General features: G+C 39.9%; 1 protein-coding gene across 2 annotated transcripts in view; it reads right to left on the bottom strand.

Moving 5' to 3' along the window:
- Window positions 1-20061, bottom strand: part of ERG (ETS transcription factor ERG) — a 187453-nt gene extending 167392 nt beyond the window's left edge. For both annotated transcript variants that reach the window (XM_067545246.1, XM_067545249.1), the window contains exon 1: window positions 19813-20061. The gene's annotated coding sequence lies outside the window, so the exon portion shown is untranslated. The remainder of the gene's footprint in view (window positions 1-19812) is intronic.
- Between the last annotated feature and the right edge of the window lie 630 nt (window positions 20062-20691).

The following is a 20691-nucleotide window of genomic DNA, read 5'->3' as shown; positions in this document are numbered from 1 at the left end:
GGTCTGAAACCAAAGGAGACAGATTCCAACCCCCTTACTGCCAGTGCATAGCACCTTACTTGACGAATGGGCCTATGTTATATTATTGTACCACCTGGAACCCTAGTCATGGACCAGGACCTCAATGTGCTAGATGCTGTGCAAACACAGAACAAAAAGACAGTCCCTTCCCTAAAGAAATCAATGAGACCATTTGTGGAGTAAAGTGCTGGTGAGCATGAGAAAGGGCTAGCAAAATCAGCCACTAAGAAAATTAACACTGTTTGGGGAGAGCTAATAAATTTGGATTTGAGCAAAAAGGGAAAGAACTAGTTAATTTTTATACGGTCTAAAATGTTTTCATCTTACATTTTATGAATGGTGTAAATGTGTTTGCCATATCAGAACAGTCTTTCACAAGATCTATCTAAAAGCTAATTATGAAATATTATTTTAGCTGTGGCTGTCAAGTTACCATTTCTCTCAATCCACATTTTAATAACTTTTTCTCCCACAAAAAAATTCTACAGAAGAATAAATTACAGATGTCTAAGTTGCAGCCTTACAAAAAGTTTTAGCATCTAAAAAGTAAAAGATAGCCAGAGAGAATTATAACCAAATTCCACATATTAAAAAAGGTCTCTCCACATGTGGCCTAGAAAGAAACAGCCAATTCACTACAATTGTCTGCTTAACAGGTTGAGCCTCTATCCAACTGGTAGCAATCAGGCAAGACACTGGAGAGGGCAGGAAATCTAAAATTAGGTTTTACTACCTATAATGGAGGATTTATGGGATAACTTAATTGGCAGTCTTGGGACTGAAACCCAAGGTGGGGGAACAAAAACATCTTTCTGGACACACTCTATGAACTTTCCTATGGTGGGCTGAAAAACATAGGCAGTGAGGACTTAGTTTAAAGATGCAATATCCCTTTTCTAATGCTTAGTATAAAGGGAGGTAGGGAAGCAAAGCATAGATACACAATGATTTTTCTTCCTTTTAGGAAAAACATTCTATTAATTGTTTCTTGTAGTGAAATACATCTTCAGCTACACACAGGATAATAAATGGCCCCAGAGTTAACAGACGGCTGTAATTCACTCCAATGCACGTCTGACATCATAAACCACCAGAGCACTGCATTAGCAGTTTACGGGCTGACGCAAATTGAACTCAGCCTTGTGTTCATTCACTCTGAGACAGCTATTGTTACTTATAATATCTGCCAGGCCATTTTAAAAAATTTTTCCAGTGACATTTACATATCTTTTAAAGCTAACTCATAATGCAACGGTAATAAATTGGTGGTGTTCTTTTCCTGTGACATCATTGAAAGGGTTAACGTTTTGTTCTGTGTTGAATGAAAGGGTGTTGTGAACCTCTGGTAATAGAACCCCTTTTCTCAGTCATCATGGATGCTCCACTGATGTCCGTGCATGTTATTGATTTATTGTCCATGGCATTTCATATATAATATATGGGCTAAATGCTGACTTGGATGGTTCAGTGAGAGGGAGTACGGGCACCGTTTAGTGCATCTATTGCAGAAAGACTTCTGGAGGACAGGGATTGACTTGTAGCAGGCCAGGCATGTATTCTTCTGAGTACCCCTATGTGATGCCAGCTGCTGCTTTTTGTTTACCTCATCATGGTTCAGTCCTGCAAGGGGATGAACAAGTCTGTGAGATGCTGAGCACTTTCAAGTCACAGTGACTTTATTGAGAGCATGCTCAGCTCCTCAGAGGATTGACCCCTAAAAACATTAACTGTCTGAGGTGGTGAGTGAGAGAACAAACAACACATGCCAGATGTGCTATGGGAAGGCCCTCAGATACTACAGTGATGAGCACGGTATAAAAACCTATATAGAATAGAAGGAAGAGTAAACAAATCAAATGGGAAAGCAGTGCAGGGACTAGTCTATTATCTGGGCATGTCTTCTAGTTCCTTTGAATGCCATGGAGGGAGGAAAATATTCCTACCCCCACTTTCCTCCTTTCCTCTGTATACCAACTCAGCTGAAGTCAGGATTTAACTCTTAGTACTGAAACTCAAAGACTCAGAGGCAGATTCTCAGCTGGTATAAATTATCATAGCTCCTCAATGCATGTGAGTCAAATACCTGACTATGATTATTTCGCTAGTTACTATCACAGAAGTTGTATATATACACATTTTAGTGCCATGTTTGTTAAATGCGTTAATATATACACATTTACATTTTTACCTGTTTACATATTCAGTTCCAAAGCATTAGTAGCATATGACTACCAATTTTAAAGTTATGCTATAAAAAGACCTCAATGTGAAGAGAGAATTGTATGCCTTTTAGGAGGCTAGAGTACTTGATAAGTGCCATTGTACAAAGAAACTAAACCATACATTTCTATACCATATCTTGAAAGTTGTTCCTATTCTGTTTTCTGGTGACGAATTCTAAGAAGATGGTAGAGGTGCTTAGCATTTTTACCTCTAACTTATCACTTGAAATGTCAAAAGCAAATGCAGAAAGTAAATTTCCACAATTCTGTACTAATATTCTTAGAAGAAGAGATAATGACATCTTAAGATCTGTTCACTGGAGAGTCAAAAAGGCATTCCCATTTCTTCTGCAAAAAGGCTTGCTCTGACATCCCGGAATAACCTGGTAAATTCCAAGGTTGTCCCAAAAAATTCTCAGCAAATTTCAGATTTGAATAGGACAAAATGCGAACTCTGAGAAATTAGGACATTAAATGTGAGAATGAGAGAAAGGAATATTTTGCTTATAATTATACATTTCAAGAGAGTCTGGAAAACCTGGATTTGGATAATCTAAATGATGGGAGAAGTCATTTAGTGCCTAAACACAAAAACTACTCTATGATTTTTTCTCCCATCTCTCAAAACTTGAGCACAGCTCAGAAAAGAACAGTAAATTATTCAAATTTCTTTTGGAAAAAGTCAAAAAACTGTTGTGGGTCATGATATAAACATTAGTGTTAACAAGTCTCAGATATACACATATGGATATCGTCATACAAAAAATGTAGCCTCCAGCTACATTTGCAAACAATCTGGCTAAATATAAACTTGTATCACATCTTCCATTCTGGGGTAAGGATTTTGATCTCTTTGACCCTTGTCAGTCTAGGTATAGATCTGGCTTTGGCACAGAGATGACATTGGTTGTGATGATTGATGATCTCCATCTGATGATGAATGAAGATGAGGTGTCCAATCTAGTATTATTAGTTTTATATTTGCTTTTGATATCCTTGACCATAAGATATTGTTGACTCGCCTGCAGACCCTGACAGGAGTGGATGGGACAACTCTTCGGTGACTTTCTTCTTTTCTCTTGGAAAGATCTCCATGGGTAGTTGTGGGCAATTGCTTTTCTTTCCAAAGTGCTCTTAAGAATGGGCTGTCACAGAGTACCAGTCTGTCGCCTCCACTTGTCCATGGTCAATTAGGAGGGTTGCTAAGGAAGCATGAAGTGTAGTATTTTCAGTATGCTGATGACACCCAACTGTATGGCTATATCTCATCCAATTCGGATGATACAGATGACCATCTCAGCCAGTGCCTAGCTGAAATTCGGGGCATGGGTGAAAGTGAACCAGCTAAAGCTCAGTCCAGACAAGACTGAAGTGATGCTGATGGTTTAGGGGGACAGAGCCTGAGGAGGTACTGGAAATAATATCAGTCCATCTGATTGGTGGAGTATTTCTGATGTTCAGCACCAGTGTAGTAACCAACTTTGGGGTGATTTTTAGACCCCCAGCTGCTGTTGGTCACATAATAGCAGTAACCCACTTAGCTTTCTATCATCTGCCTCTGGCTAGGAGGTTACAACTTTTCCTTTCGGTGGCAGATCTAACCACTGGTATCCATGCCTGCGTCACCTCATGATTAAACTACTGTACTGCTCATTACACCTTAACACCATGCAGAGACTGAAGCCAGTACGGAATGCAGCAGCTCACTTACAGAGGGGGGCATCTTGCTGGAATCACATGATACCAGTTTTCTCTGAGCTGCACTGACCGCTTACTGATTTCCAAAGGTGAAATCCTGGTTCCTCTGAAGTCAGTGGCAAAACTCAGATTGATTTCAGTGGGCCAATATTTCATCCCAGGTTGAGTTCCTATACAACCCTCACCTGGGAACTGGATTGCCTGAGGGGTCATGTCTCACACAATGTCATTCTGCCACAGTGGTGGTGAGCAGAAGCTCCCTTCATTATACAAGAGATGGCAAGGCATTTGCAGAGTGGCCCCCTGGACTCTAGAATTAGCCCCCGCACCTTTGGTCCAAAATAGCCCAAATTTGGTGACCCTCCGTGCATGGTGCAAAGAACATCTGTTTGATAGGGTTTTTGGAGAGGGTTGAGAATGTGCTCCCAGAACAGTTAAAGTGTGGAATGAAGTTCCCCCCACTCCCATTTCAGTCTGAATGATTGTTCGGATTAGAACTGGTTGGGAAAATTGCAACAAAACTGGTTGGGTTTTTTTTTTAAATCATAATTTACCGATTTGTCGAAGTCTAACTGTTCCAAGGATCTGACCTGATTTTGATAAAGCTCCTCCTAATCAGAATGAAACCAAATTGCAAAAAATTAATCCTCTATGAAATGGAATTACCTTTCTTTGCACAGCTCTAGTTTTAATGCTACTAGGGTTACATTATCATTCTAATTAAGAGACTGAGTGGCTAGAGACTTTGTTTAGGCATCTTTTTAAATAATTTAAATAAAAATAAATTAATACATTTAATACAAATCTAGAAATTACTAGCTAACATTAGTATCCATATCACCCACACAATTTAGCATCACAACTACACATAATACACACCAATAATGACATCCTGCACACCACCTCAATATATTCCCTTCCAATACAAACCGACACCCACCCTAAAACACACAAAGTTAAAAGCATACGAATAGTTTGTGTTGGAGATTTAGTCTAAAGCTGCATGAATCTAAACTTTGAATATTCATAACCCAGCTACTTGCTAGCTAAAGAGAGCCAAACAAGTGTCAAACTGAAATTATAAATTTTGAAAAGGAGTTATTTTCAACTGCTAACTCCTAAACTACAGATCAGATTTAGGCTGAACTCCTGCAAACACTTATATATACATGTCTAAGACTTTGCAGGAACAGGGTCTCACTTATGAATTTCCTGAAAATTCAGTCTTTACCCAAAAAGTAAATGTTATAAATTTTATGTTGATACGTATTTATTATGTATTAAACTAAGGGATTTAATCCTCTCTTTGGTCCCAATCTTGCAATGAACTCTACACAGGAAAGCCCCTGTGCCTATGCAAAGCTTGTTGTAGGATCCAAGCATAAAACTGAAATTCTTAAGGCAACCTCAATTATGGAGCTACCACTGTGGCCTCCATCATTTTATAAGCAGATAGAGAAGGAGATTCCATAGAAGATTTTTCCATTTAACAAAACACCCCAAAATGTACTCTCCTTTTCAAAAAATTATTTATACATGTTTTATATTTTCTGATTTTTAGGCCCAATCCTACTCCTCTTGAAGTGAATGACAAAAGGCCCCTTGACTTCAGTGGAAACAGGATTAGGCTTTATTAGGCCACTCCTGAAATCCTTCACTGTGTGAAACTCCCACTTAGTTCATCAGGAACTCAATGCATGGAGAGTTTATGAGACTTAAGTGTTATATAATTGTAACATTATTTAAAGGTATTATTGGGCTTTTATAAAATTGCAATTTTCCATTTCAATTGCTTTCATTGGTGCAGTTTTATATTTTAATTTTTCTTCCACTAAAATCTATTTTTTTCCTGGTTTACTTTTTCTATCTTTGAGGGGATAACTTTCACAGTAAAGAAGAAAAGCTTTATGTCTGAAACATGGCTTCTTTATTTCTTAATTTTTAAATATGTGAAAAGTTTATAAACCTTGTCAGTTTCAGGCTGGGATAGATACATTCTTCTCTGCCTCATGAAAAAGCAGCCTCCATCTGTGAGAGAATAAGTTGCTTTTTCATGGAAATACTTCAGAAAGTATTTCCATAAAAATTTGCCCTGGCGGAGTTCTGTTTCTCTTGTCTTTTACCCAAATGTGTTTCTTCTTTGATTGATTTTTATTTTGAATAAGGCACAATGGTCATTTTAAGGAAAAAAGCCAAAAACTTTCCATTTTTACATAAGAGAAAACATCATAGTCAATGTAATGCAGCTGCATGAAACCATCAATAGCAGCTACTGCATGTGTATTTAGAATCAAGGACAGTCTGAGAAAACATTCCCACTCAGATCTGCCTTTATTAAAAACAATCATCGCCCCAAACACTGCAGTAGCAGCACTACTATAGGCTGGAGTGTTTGGGACCATTCCTGCAGAATCCTGTTTTGTTTTTTTATTATATAAGTATAGCCCCCAAAAGCTCTCTTCTTTTTCTCCAAAGCACATGGGCCCTAAAGCCACAGCTGAAATAGACTTCACAGTAAGAAATGGAAGTATTTTCTATGGGTCTGAACCAACTCCCATTGAAATCAATTTGATCCAACTCCCACTGAAGTCAATGAAAGTCTTTCCATTAACTCTGATGAAAGTTAGATCAGGCCCCAGTTTGACTTGCACATTTTTGGGGGGAGTGGCAGGTAGCCAAGGCTGTTCATCCAGGCACACACTCTGAATCTGATCCTACACAATTCTCATTGGTATCACTGGAAGCAAGATTGAGCCCCTCATCAATGGAATTCTGATATATTATATGGGTATTTTGATGAACTTACTCAAATGAGTATACTAAATTATTACCTAAATTTATGAATTTCAGATTTTCAGAAGTGTTTGCCCTTCACAGAGGCTGAAAAAGGACAGTATGTGGTCAGTTTAACAAGCTGATTTTATTCTTTGGGAAGCAAAACGGCAAACCACTAATCACTAATTTTTCTCATTATCAGTTATGAGTTTCATTATTTTTATTTGAACGTTATTTCAAAACCATGTATGCTTTAATATTAAACTACACCTGTCTACTTGTAGTGTCTTTCCTTAGGAATGCCCTTTTGTAATGTTACATGGAAAAAGCATTTCTGAGACCATGCAGTAATTTGCATCCCAATGAAAAATTGTAGTGGCTCTTTACCACAATGCTCCCAAAAAGGCCAATTTTTAATAACTTACATAAAAATTGGTGCACTCCAACTCTCCATCTAACTTAAAATACTGATCAATGAAAGCTGCGGACTAGTAACCTAAGCACAGAACTGGCAGCCATGAACTTCTGAAGTCTAATTCTGCCTCTACTACTGAACTCTCCTCTATGGCCTTATGCAAGTTACTTAACCAGTTCTTTGTCGCAGGGTAGCTGCCATCTCCATGACTTACAACTATGCAACAGATACTTCCTCTGGAAACTGATCCCATCAGGACAACTATGGTCATATATATTTTAAGGGGTAGGAGGGAGAATTATTCTTGACCACTCACTCCAAACATTTTCCCCTTCATAACAGCCATGAATGTTTTCTTCATTTTTGAACAATGTAATGAGTGACCTGCATAACCATCCTTATTTTTATTTTAGATCTTCTTTCAAGGTCTTCTTTCAAGACAATGGGATCATAACAGGATCTTAATTTAAATAGAGGGCATTTTTGTAGGGACTTGGTAGATCAATGTCTAATGTTTAATGATTTTCTGCACCATTAGTTTCCCCCTAATTGTGAAGGAAATGGGTTTGCCTTAGTCCATTTCCCCAAAGCATTCATTATTGCCAGCAGCACAGGACGTAGCAACAGCATCCTTTAGATCATCACATTCCTCAGAAGCATCAACATGAGCAAACTGTGTTGAGATAACTGCCTGAGCCACCTCTGTTAGCCTAAGTGGGTTTATATGAGCACCACATGCTGATACAGGCTAATTTTGGCTTCCTGAATAATATATAGAGTAGGGACACCTCAATTAAATAATAAAGACAGGTGACTCTTTAAGGCAACTATTAAATTTGAGCCTCTCTGCATGGTGTGTGAGGAACTTGTTATCTGGTTGGTCTAGAACAACTGAAAACCTAGAGTTAATCCTGTTGCAGGATGCCTTGTGTTGAGTCACTCAGTTCCTCTACGTGCTCAAAAGCAAGAGATCGTTCCTGCCTATATTTGAAATCTATAGTCAAGAATGCAGTCTGTATTAAAAGGCAGATTCAGTTACATGATCTTATATTGTATTCTGTTCAATCTGCTGTGCTACTTATTTGCGTGTCATTCGTTTACATTAATTTAGAGCTCATGAAAGGAAATGGATTAACAGCACTGAACACTGAAATCATCCATCCAAAGAATATCAGCTGCAGTCTTACTTTCCCTACGTTATGCTCCTCAGCTCTGTTCTGAAGGGCACCTAACAGGTCTGAGAGGAGAATATTACCTTCACGTTCATTCATTCTTTAGAGTCTTTCTAAGGTTGCCAACACAAGTGTCAATTAAGAACTGTGGCGGTAACTTTTGTCCCAAACACATGATTTTTATCCCTATTCTTCTTCCCCATGAAAATCACTCATCCCACTTAACAGGGAAGGAGAAAGGGAGCTGGTGTGCTAAGAACAACGCAATCTCGTGTACTTTCTAACTGTTAATTTTGTCATATCTTAAATGCCTTTCAAATTTTAAAGTGGTAGGAGAAGCATGATCCTGCAATGGAAGTATTACTGGTCCCCATGGCAGAAGGCTAGGGAAGGGGAAGTTAGAAGTCCTTAACAGCCAAGCTCTATTGAATCTTTGTGGCTACAGAGCTGGAAAATGAAAGGGACAGTAGGAAGCACATAGTCCTGTATCTCTAGCTACAGGAAAAGAACCCATGCAAGGACCCGGAAACTCTGCAAGTCTGTACTGGGGAAATTCCTTCTAATTCTTCTGTAGAAAAAGCAGGGTTTGCTTCCTGTGTCAAAATGACTGTGGAGGTTCACCTCCAAACTCTGCAAATCTTGGGGGACCTGCAGGATTTCAGGGCTGAACCCTCTACCACTTCCAATGGACGAATTAGAATGAAATCCTGCTGGCTCCATGAAGTCAGTGGGGAAATTTCCCATTGAAGTGATGGGTGTCAGGATTTCATCCACAGAGAACACATGCAGAGTTTCCAAACCCCTTCAAGGATTATTTCAAACTAGGGGAGTTTTGGGACCTTTTGGTATATTTTTTATTTAAAACCAACTGAAAATGTTGAATATAGACAGAACCTGTAACAGGGTCGCTTGCCTGTGGGCTGGAGAGCCTAGGGCTAAGACAGCCCTGATTACAGGATGAGCCACACCTGGGTTGAATCAGGTGATTCCCCCTATAAAAAAAAGCAGGACATTACAGTAAAGGGGTAGGGGAAGCTTAGAAGACTTCAGGGAGCAAGAAGGTGCCTGAGTAACAAGGAAAAAGCTGGTGAGAGTGGGAGAAAGCTCTCCATGTAGGGCGGACTGGCAGAGACTTAAAGGCCAGCTGAGCTGAAAACTGTTAATTTCTGCTTTATGTTATTTTGGGTTAATCAGGAGAGAGGCACTGAACTGGGCTTAAGACCTAGAGGACCAGAGTGTACCAGAGGCCTTAACAAAGTGGTCACCAAGAGATGATTAGTTTGAACTGTGTGTGAACAGTGAATTCTTAAAGGGCCTTGAGGAGGGGGGAAAACAGAGGGAGGGTGTTGTAGGATGACCTCTGGCTCTGATGGGGTGTGGATGGTGGCCAACCCTGTTACAGACCACTTAAACACTTCTGTGTTTTGAAAGGACTGCTACTATGAGAGCAGATAACATGACTGACAAGTCCACATTTGTGGTTATAGTGCATTATATGAATGGGTTTGAATTGCCACAGGCCACCAAGGATCCTTAGGCTCCCCACTTGCCCCTTTTAAAACAGACTAGAGCTCAGAAATTTACTACTATGTATTTAGGAGTGAGTGGCCTTTTGTGAATCCATTTCTCTCTTTAACCTGGTTGCTGATTACATGGGAAATTATGAAATAGGAGCCAGATCCAAAATCCACTGAAATTAATGGAAAGTCTCATTGAGTCATTTGGGCTAGATCCTCGTTTTGTGTTAATCAGCATGGCTCCATTGACTTCAGTGAGTGCTAGTTTATACCCTAAATGCACAGAAGCAGTGAACATTTTAATCTCACTGGAATACCATCAGCATTACCACTTTAGAATTTTGGTTGCCAGTGATTACATCGTTTTCTCAAAGACCATAAACACACATGGCTTACGTCACTGTGGTTCCAGACTCATTTTTAGCTTAGACCACTCACTTTGCACAGTCTAAGTGTAACCTGTAGTGAATGATTACCAGAGTCTTAATACACTTCTCATTAATTTAGGCTTTGCAATTATATTTGTACTTTTATTGGGAAGTTAGGATGGTTGAGAATTACTGAAAATTATTATTCGTTTTAACATTAAAATACAGACTTAAGGGAAATGGGAATCAACTTTTCCCCTCCATATGTTGAAAATATCCAAACAGGCATCCCTTTCCCAGTGAGTTCAAATAGCTTTTTTCAATATTTCTCTTAAGTTCAGTAAGGTATAATGCCATATATTCAATACAAATATCACACACAATTTGTCCAGTTTTGAAGTGGATGCTGAAATACAGCAAAGCAACCCTCTCTCACTAACATTTCAGTTTTCCAAGAGAAGTGCCAGAGCAAGTATGTTATTTTAGTAAGAGTTTAAAAGGCACTTATAGGCAGAAAAGTAACTGTGTAAAAATAGCACCTTTTTACTCAACAGATCTGTTCCCTGTGAGTATTCTGAGTCATGTCTGCTTACTTTAGTGACTGAAATAGATTTTTCACTACTTTTCAGTCCTCTTTAGTCCTGCAGAACCACCACAGCAATGAGAGACTTAGAGGTATTCTAATCTGGTTAACACCTCATCAAGAAACTTGTTCACTAAATTCTAGTTGCAGAATCTTTACTACTGGCAATGTTGCACAAGCCAAAAGGAATATTGCTCAGCATCCAGATCCCAGATTAAGTTTGCAAGGCTGGCAGTTAAACCGTTTTTCCCCATAAACTGCCAGGGAACTCGCTGAAAGCCAACAAACCATGGAACATCCCCACCCCCTGCTATGCTTGCTCTTACAGAATTACTTTTCAAAGTATGACCGCAACTTCAGAGGTAAGCTGCACCTCATTGCTCAGCACAACACTTTGAGGAGACATACAACAAGATACCACTCACTGGGTAAAACCACCTCTATGCACAGGGCTAGCACAAAGCTTATGTGCTCCTTAAGCCCTGCTTTGAGAGTGTAAGTGGGGCTTGAGAGATTTAAGTGATGCAGAGGCCTTCTCTGGCCTGCTCCACTGTAGAGTGGGTGAAATTCACTCACTGTGTATAAAATGTTAAACACACTTGAACACTACTTTTTTTTTTTTAATTGACATTTCTAAGCTATCTTGGTTCTGTCAGCAGCAAAATGGAATCTCAATAAAAGTACAGTATATATCTGTCTTGTTTCAGTACTGATTTAACACTGAAACATTTTATGGTTTATGCATTCACATTTCACGTTTTTACTTAATTTAAAATACATATCACAGCAGAAAGCATAAAATAGCTATTTATCCTTTTCTTGGTGACAGTACTGTAGAGTAAAGGTGGATTTAGCATCTGTTTGGCAAACTTTATTACTGTTTTAGTAATATACATGTATTTTAAAACAGTGATCATCAGCTCCCAAGCCATATTGCTTTGAGTATCTGTAGAAACAAGACTCTTACATGCTATTAAAAACACAAGGTGCTAACCGTAAAGCAATTTTACTATTCATTTAAAATTTGATTTTTAGCATTCTGTTCAGTTGATTTCATTACAGTTTCAGATGTTTTTTGTTCATTCTCTCTGAAATCAGCCACGAGTATCCTAAGGCCTGATACAAAACCTATTTAAGTCAATTGGAGTCTTTCCATTGACTTGAGTGAGCTTTGGATCAGTCCCTAAGGGTACAATTCTGCAATTCTCATTTCAGCAAAACTCCTATTGAGTCAATAAAGGATTTGCCTGAATAAGGACAACAGGATCAAAATCTTAAATAGTACTTCAGCATGTGCTTAAATTCAAGCATGTGCCAAGTGCTTTGCTGAATTGGGGACTTACTGATGTCTCCTTAAATCGGTTCCTTTTCGTTTCAGAATGTTGATATACATATTGGTGGCAGATGATTTAGCTTGTCTTGTCTGCAAAAGATGCAGAGTATCATGTGGATTGTTGGCTGTAAAAATACTAGATAACTTGTAATGGAAAGAAAGTTATTGAGCCATATTCCCTGAGTTTCACCCTAGGCAATCCTAATGAAATCAGTATGTGCATGGGGTATAAATCAGTGAAGAATTGGGCCCTTGATTTTTTTTTTTTTTTACATTGATTTTCTCTTAAAAATCGAATTTTGATGCCACTGGAACAAATGTATTCTAAGAAAACCTATAAACTTTTGAACAGTCAACTATATTCACAGCAGCAACTGTGACAGTAAACGTTTCTTTTGAAAACTCATGGCTTAATTTTATCATGCCTATTTTACATGGGGTTCTGCACAAAAAAAAAAAAAAAAAAAAAAAAAAGATTCTTTCTAAAGCAGACTTTGAAGTCCAGTCTCACTATATGTTGTAATGAAATATATCCCATTACTTTTGAAGTAACGCCATAAAACCTCAGTGGCTAATTTCTGTATTCTAGAGAGAATAGTCCATTTCATAAATCAAATTTTAAATCAAAGTTTAAATCTATTAGGGAGTTTATTCAGAATTGACAAAGCTTCCTTAGAACACTGAAATTAGTTCAGAAGCCTTTGCTTCTGCAAATCCTGTCATTTCTTTCTTTACACAGACAATATTAATGTTCTAAATAATATTGGTAAGTATAAAAGAGTGATGTATTGTTTCATCTAACATTAGTTTTATTTGATTGGCATATTTGTTCTCACTTAAGTAGAGCTTAACTTTTAAGGAGATCCATTGTACAGTGCAAGAAACCTATGTGTTTTTCATGCATATATTTAATTGTGGTAAGATAATCATTTATTGACTGAATACACAGTGTTGAATGGAAGAAAATACAGTTTTAAAAAAATAGTTGGATCAAAATGTGTCCAGCATACTAAACATATTTACTTTTAATCAGCAAAAATCAAACTAGCCTACACACAGAAAAGCAAAACTGTAGCAAAGTTAGGAAAGTGTTCGGTTAGCTGAAGTTTGTGATCTGCATGATTCATAATTTAGAAGATATAAATATGCATAGTAAGTAGCACAACAAGGCCCTGATCCTCACACAGGACTCTCAGCACTACCACATTATATAAACATTGAATTATTTATTTCATCTGGCAATTGTCACAGACTGAATAGTGCATGCAAACAGGCTGGACATAGCTGTTGTAGAAAAGAAGACGACAAGACCATATTAACTGACACGGCCGTACCATCAGACAGAAACAGGAAGAGAAGATCGCAAAGTATGAAGAACTCTGCCACGAAGGGGAATGATTATGGAAAAACAGAACAAAGATGACCCCAGTGATTATTAAACACTTGGAGCGATCCCCAAGGGGCAGCTCAAGAACACATTAGGAGTGTAAGATATCATGATCAGTGACTTCCAGAAGACAGCAGTGCTGTTAGGCACTGTGGGACTTTTACGGGAACTCAAAAGAGAATGAGTGCATTTGAGCACTTAAAATGCAGGATTTCTGTGGCGAGTTTAACAAAACCCCATACTACCCAAACCTACAGAATCAGTTTTTGGTCAGGGTTTATAGGTGATGCATAGTGGTAGCTTTTCCCCTTTTACACTTAAAGATCTCTTATGTTCTGAAGGCTGTTTGTTTAAAAAAAAATCTCCATGATGTAATACTGTGGATCATAAGAACAATAATGTTTTGCTAATTACACAAAGCCTTAGAACAAATGCAGATTTGCCTGCAGGGTGGGAGGGTCCCAGAGTACAGCCTCCAGCCCAAGCCCGGAATGAATGACAGCAATGAAACAGCCCCTCAGCCCGAGACCAAGTCGGCTGGCATGGACCAGGAGTGGGTTTTTCTTTGCTGTGTAGACATACACAGTTGCTGCTACTATTACATCCCAGCCCATTTACTGTAGTAGTAGCTGTGACCTGCTGTGTCCCCTTGCTGTAAATGAGGTTATGATCTAGGGAATAGCTATTATTCTCTGACCCACTGGCCATGCTCTGCTATCTGCTGTCCTACCCACATATTCTTGCCCCTTGCTCTCAAGCAGAAGTCAGCTATTAAGCCTTTGCAAAGGCCTCTGAACCTCTCCAGTTCCTGGCTCCTTGTGAAGTGAAAATATAACATCTCCACTCCATTTTGGACCTTCTACAGAATCTGCCAGTTACTCAAAAAAATTTTAATTGGGTTCTTAGAATCAACATATTTAATCCATATTTATCATCTCTGGAAACCAAGCCCCTTATTTAAGAGCCTAAACATGAATTTAGCTGCCTAACTTTAGGCACCTACAGTTGAAACTTCTGGGTTACATGTCAGATCCTGAAGGCCACAAAATGCAGTGGAAATCAGTGAAAATGCTCATCTTTAAGCCCAGCCCTTTTAAAAAAAAAGGTAACTTTAATCATTTAAAAAATACTACACAGTGTCAGAACATATGAGTAATCCACTGATTGCAATATTAAAAGCATAAATACAAGCATGTCACCAACTGATGGACAGATAAGAAATTAGAAGTAATGACACTGAAAGAATACTTAAACAAGCACCCAGATGCCATCATCATAGCACCCTGGTAGATTAGATCCTCTGTTTTAAACATCCTTAACTCAAAAATAAGGTCCCAGTTCTGCAACCTCATACATTAATAGTCACATAGAGTTCAATGGGGATACTCTTGTGTGTAATAAATGGTTGCAAGCTTGAGGCCTTAGTTTAAAACTACTCTCAATCAACGCATACTTACAAATCTTTGTGTTTTGTACCTCAAGATAAAATGAAAACATATGATTATTGTCTTCTGTTTGATAATGCATCATATAAATATTAATTGTCTTTTATATAACAAAAATAACTAGTGATCTTGTTCTTTGTCTTGGAGTAAGTTTTTCTCATTGGAATGAAGTTGTGCCAAGAAGGGATTTCATCTGATGCAAGCTGCATGCAAAAACAATCTATTTCTCCTAACAAATTTCTAAATTAAAAAGCACTGACACAGAGTGTGGTTGCAATGTAACTGAGAAGATTTTTAGGGCACAATCTCATACTCTATGCAGGCAAAATAGTCATTGAAGTTAGTGGGAGATTTGACTGTATTAGATGTAAGGGAATCAGACCTTTGGTGAAACCATTCATGTTTGTTCTAGATTAAATATTAGATTAGTTCTCCAATCAACATAAATGTCTAACTCCGATATTTTATTATTGATGCACACATTTATGTTAATCAGTTGTATGCATGCATGTTCTGTATCTAGAGAAGTATATACCCTTTAGTTTTCATTGTTAAATTATTGTTTCTTATACTCAATCAAATCCAACAAATTATACACACACCACTTATCTATAAATAGAAGAGGTTAAAATGCAGTTTAAATATAACAGATATGTCCACAGCTCCATATTTAGATATACCCTTTAATTTTTTTTTCTATTGCCTATTTTTTACTTACATTTAAATTTAGCAAAGTAATTTTAGACTGCCGGCTTTCTACCTACACTAGTCTTACTATGCTACCAAGTAAGCATATTACATTTTGCCCTCCTACTTTGTCATCTTGCAGAATGCCAAATTAAATGTGAACCCGTAGAGCTCAAACCTGAATTCTATATTCAGGCAAAATTCTCAGAGAAGTTTGACATCACTGGGAGCTTTGCCTGAGTAAGAAGTGCAGGACCAAGACCATAACAGGAAAAAACATATTCAGTTGGTTGTGAAAGTGACCAGTTGCGGGCTATAATAGAAACCAGAGTAAGACATTATTGCATGAAAGGTAATGTTTTTCAACCCATAGATAAACATTATACTGAAAGCTGAAAGTGTCTTGCTAAAATGTATTTTATGAACAAAGTCTCTTTAAATTAATAGGTGGAAAAATTGCACATATAAAATATAGACTAAAAAAGCAACTGCATGCTAGAAAAACACGCTGTGCAGCATTAGACACACACAGTGCTTAATTTCCAATGAAAGAGGTGCTGGGAATCAAGCAATTTTTTTACTTTTGCAACTGACGTGGCAAGCCAAGAAGTGCTGTGGCTATGAACTGCCAAGCCTAGAGGAGCGGGGACCCAGCCCTGGCACAAATTAAATACTGGACGCACAGGCTTGATCTTGCACCAATGACCTCAATGGAAACTGGATCAGGCTCACAGGACCCTTTCTTGCACACACTCCCTGTAGGCAACTTCTATCTAGAGTTAGTCCCATTGACTTCCACATAACTATTTGCATGATTAAAGGAAGTAAGGCTTGACCTTGCATTTATACATTTGCCTTTTCCAGAAAAATGTATTTACTGTGAAAATAACCAGTTCCACAGTAATTAAAACATTTCTAAAAGTTGCTTTCAATTAAAAGGCTCCGTTTCAGTCTCACTGCTTTAAAAGGCTCTGCTAACCCATTCTATTAAGTCCCTCAGTATCTAGGAATTGCACATACAAGGAAAGGAAAGGAAAGAAATGTAACATTTCGGTGCACCCAGATGCCATCATTACTGCAAAAGATGTTCCAATTCTTCAGCCATTACTGAGTGCATATAACTAGGAAAAAGAAGAAACAGTGCTTTGCTGTGTACATGGACACTATTGACAGTGCATCATTAATGAACAAAACTGGTGAGAGAGAACCAATCAAATTAGCCTTACATCTAGATAGTGGAGAGTTGGCATTTTGTGTGGAGTGGAATAGGAAGGGATTTGCTTCATCAGTCATCAGTTATTTTGTTCATACGATGTTGTTGAAATCAATTGGATTACAAGTTGTTCTCCAAGGTTTTTATATTTGTTTACACACACACACATAGTACATGTACAAAATAAGCTTTTCATATAACTGCAGATAGCAAAGTCACATCAGTATTCCACATGTCATAGTACCAATATGACAAAGAACATTTTCAAGGCTAAGGTGATTTTAGCTATGGAAATTACATTGACATTTCAGATAGAAAAATTGTAACCTGATAATATACAAATAAATCTGCAATAACAAAGTCCATCTTGAAATTTGGGACAACCTGCATTTTCCTCTCATGGCTTATTTCACTTAAATCCCTCAATGGAATTAAAGCTTTGTATTGTTTGAGAATATGACAAAGAATTCATAGCAAACTTCATTAAAAGTATTTCAAAAAAGAGAAATAAAAGGGGTGGGGAGAGACTGCTACAAAAGTATAAGGAGAAAGATGTGTCTAATATATAAAACACATAGTTAAAGTATGTATTTGGGGACTAAAGACTACACAACGTATAATCAAAACTGAATAACATTTTAACAGCAATAAAATCTTAATGTAAAAACACATTAATCGCATGTAGAACTTACACTGACAGATCATTTATAAAATTCTTGTAACATGTAACTCTATCCAGTACTATATGATTTGTTTAACCTTTGGGAATAAATTGGGGAAGGTGGGGGTGGATGCTATTCAAAGCTCTAAACTCTGAAATCCTTTTTGATCTGAGGACTTTTTCCTGCAAAGGTTTGCACAGATTTGTAGCAAGTTAGCCAGTGTTTGCATGTATGTGTATGAAACAATAATATAAGGCCTGAATTATAACTTAGTTTACAATATCCCTATATTTTAAAAAAGTCTATCTTTAAGAAATGGAGATGATATTCAACACCAAAATATCTTTGTATCACATCACTTTAATCATATATTAGTTTGTTTTGCCTTTTCTTATTTATTTATTTATTTTTAATTAAGAAGTTGTCAAACACTCAACTTAAAGTCCCTTCCCTCCCTGATTAATCAGAATGTATTTATCAGGCATGGTTTCAACAGCACCTGAGCTAGTATAATTAAAAAGTTTTGATTTCTTGTCTTCTCCAGATGCTGTCTTCTCAGTCTGCTCCATTTGCTTAAATGAAACCATAGAAGTGGATAAAAGGTTAAAACTAAGGAATGTGACAGTTCTCCATGTGCAGTCCAAAGACATAAGTATCACACTTTCCCTAGTGAACTCAAAATTACAAGGATAGCATATAAAGTACGAACTATTACCCCAGTACTAATTTTTGTTAATATAGAATAGGATTAGAATTTTGATTAAAAAGTAAAAGTTTACTCTCTGTTCTGCGGATCCATGGTAAATATAGTCATCATGGAAGTTTATGCTAGTTTTAATTTGCAGTTTTAGTTTTTGTAATTATAATTATTTACATTCAAAATATTACTAGAAAGTCACCTGATCACTAATATATATTTACTATATCAGTGCACTTATTCTAAATTATACCGCAACCAATTCTGAATCTCATTAGATAATCTCAGTTTAATTAAAAGTTTGGGGAAATAGATTTAAAATACCATTGAATCTTTTACAAGAGCTGTACAAAGGTCCCAGTGGCCCCAGTTAATTGAATCATGGATTGTAGGAAGAGAGAAAAAGAGTGGTGCTGCTATTAAAAGAAACAAAATATGGAAAAATCATAGAGAAATAGCTGGAAAGGCAGCAGCCAGGCTGAAAATAAAGTGAGTGAAGAAATTAAAATTCAAGGAAGTTTAACAGAGTAAATGGGGGGAGCAGGGAGAGTGGACATAAATAAAGACATCTTTCTCCTGCTACCATTCAGTATATCTAATAATGAAGCCAAAAATAAGCACTTAGAAGTTGATATCTTCAAAGCATACAAGTGCTTGAATAAGTAAAGCTGTGGACAGACGGGGGACTACTGAGAAAATCAGTAACAACAAGCAACTCCAAAGGCACACGCTTCTCTTGCAACTCGTACAAACCATCCAAGGGGATGATGAAGGCGCATCTTTCACAGCTACAGCGCCTCCTCCCAAAGGATGTTTTCCAGCCGTTCACCCAAAACCCAGGCAACACCTTAATTCAACCCTTCTGGCCGGGCAAAAGCCCCTGAACAGCCGTCCCATTTTTTTCGGTTGCCCTGCGGAAGGCGCCACACGTTTTACCAATATGCAGGGGATCGATCGCTGTGACCTCCCTGGGGGGCAGCGCGTTTCTAGCGGCTCCTGAACCTCTTCTGGGATATCTTCACACCCAGCCACACGCCGAGGGGAAGCAACGTTCCACGCCCCCACCCCAGGGGCAGGACACTTTCCCCGCCGAGCCTGGCCCTCGGCTCGCCGCCCGTCCAGCCCCCCGGAGCCTGCAGCAGCAGCAACGGGCCCTGCGGCTCGCTAGGGCCGTGCGTGAGCCGCCAGCCGCGGGCTGCCCAGCGCTGCCCCCCCGCCCTTGCGTCCCGTCCAGCCCCTGCCTGCGCAGGGCGAGCGGCTCCAGGCTGTGCTAGCGCCAGGCAAGCGGCGGCCAGGCTGAGCCACCGGCCGAGAGCAGCCCAGTATCCGCGGCCGTCCCCACCAGCGGAAGGGCCACCAGCTGGCGCCCCTCGCTGCTGCCAGGGGGCAGCTCCAGCCTGCGAAGCCCCCGGCTCAGCGCGCCGGCCCGGAGAGCCAGCCCCCGGGCGGCAGGGGGAACAACTGCGCCCTACTCCCTGTCAAACTTTTCCTCCCTCTCCGCCCCGTCCCGCCGGGCGCTGTGTGTGTGTGGGGGGGAGGGTGGACAGGGGTCCAGCCGGGGCCGCGTCGGTCCCTCCAAGCGGGAAGGGAAAGGGGGCCGGGGAGGGGGGGACTTACCGGGAGAGGCCGGGCAAGGGGCGAGTCCGGCGCTGTGGCCGGCGCCGCCGCCAGCGTGTGAGTGAGCGAGCGCACGGCCGGGGGAGCTGCGGGCTGCACTGACTCACTCACTCACTCACTTCGCTCGCAATGGGCTCGGCCCCGAGCGCGGGCCCCGGGCTCGGCGAGCCTCTCTCCTGCGCCAATCATGGAGCGGGGCGACTTCCCAGGCGCTCCCCAGCTCCCTGAGCGCGGAGGGACCAGCCCCGGGCGGGCGCTCCGAGCCCACGGCACGCGCGCGCCGGTGGGCATGGACCCAGCTGGGGGTGGGGGGGAGGTGTGTGAGAGAGAGACCTGATGGGCTAGAAAGAGAGGACGGGGGGGGGTGTCTCCTCCAGCCGGGGAGCCCTTTGCTCAGAAGGGAGGGGGTGGGGGAAGAGGAACGAAACCTGAAAACTGACTAAAGGGCTGGGAGGAGAGAACCCAGGCGTCCGGGGTATTCCCCTCCTCCCCCGGCGATAGCAAACTTTACAAGGCAGGGCTGGCTGCAAAGACTGCCGGGGGAGCAAAGACTGAGCGCCGAGCAGAGGGAAATCAAACTTTAAAGTGTAAAACCGGGTACCTAGATGAAATGAAAGACAAGGGACGGGGGTGGAATGCAGAGCGACTCTTTAAGCCCGACGTCCTGAGCCAGTCACAAGATGGTCCCACTTTCTGGGCAGAGGAAAGTGAAGGCACCGCTGGGGGGATTGATGTGAAACTTGAGGTAGTGAAGGGCACCACAGTTACTTAATTCATTTAGGAAAACCCCCGAGGATAAGGCATCCGCAATGGAAAGGACGAAGAAAAAGCAGGACAAAAAGACAAGGGGAGGGAGTGAAATCCATCAAACCACGCGAG

This window comes from Emydura macquarii, unplaced genomic scaffold (assembly GCF_026122565.2).
Source record: "Emydura macquarii macquarii isolate MOO-44397 ecotype Brisbane River unplaced genomic scaffold, CSIRO-AGI_Emac_v2 contig_1043, whole genome shotgun sequence".
Taxonomy (NCBI): Eukaryota; Metazoa; Chordata; order Testudines; family Chelidae; genus Emydura; species Emydura macquarii.
Note: the sequence above shows the minus strand (reverse complement) of the source record. Positions and strands in the feature narration are given on the sequence as shown.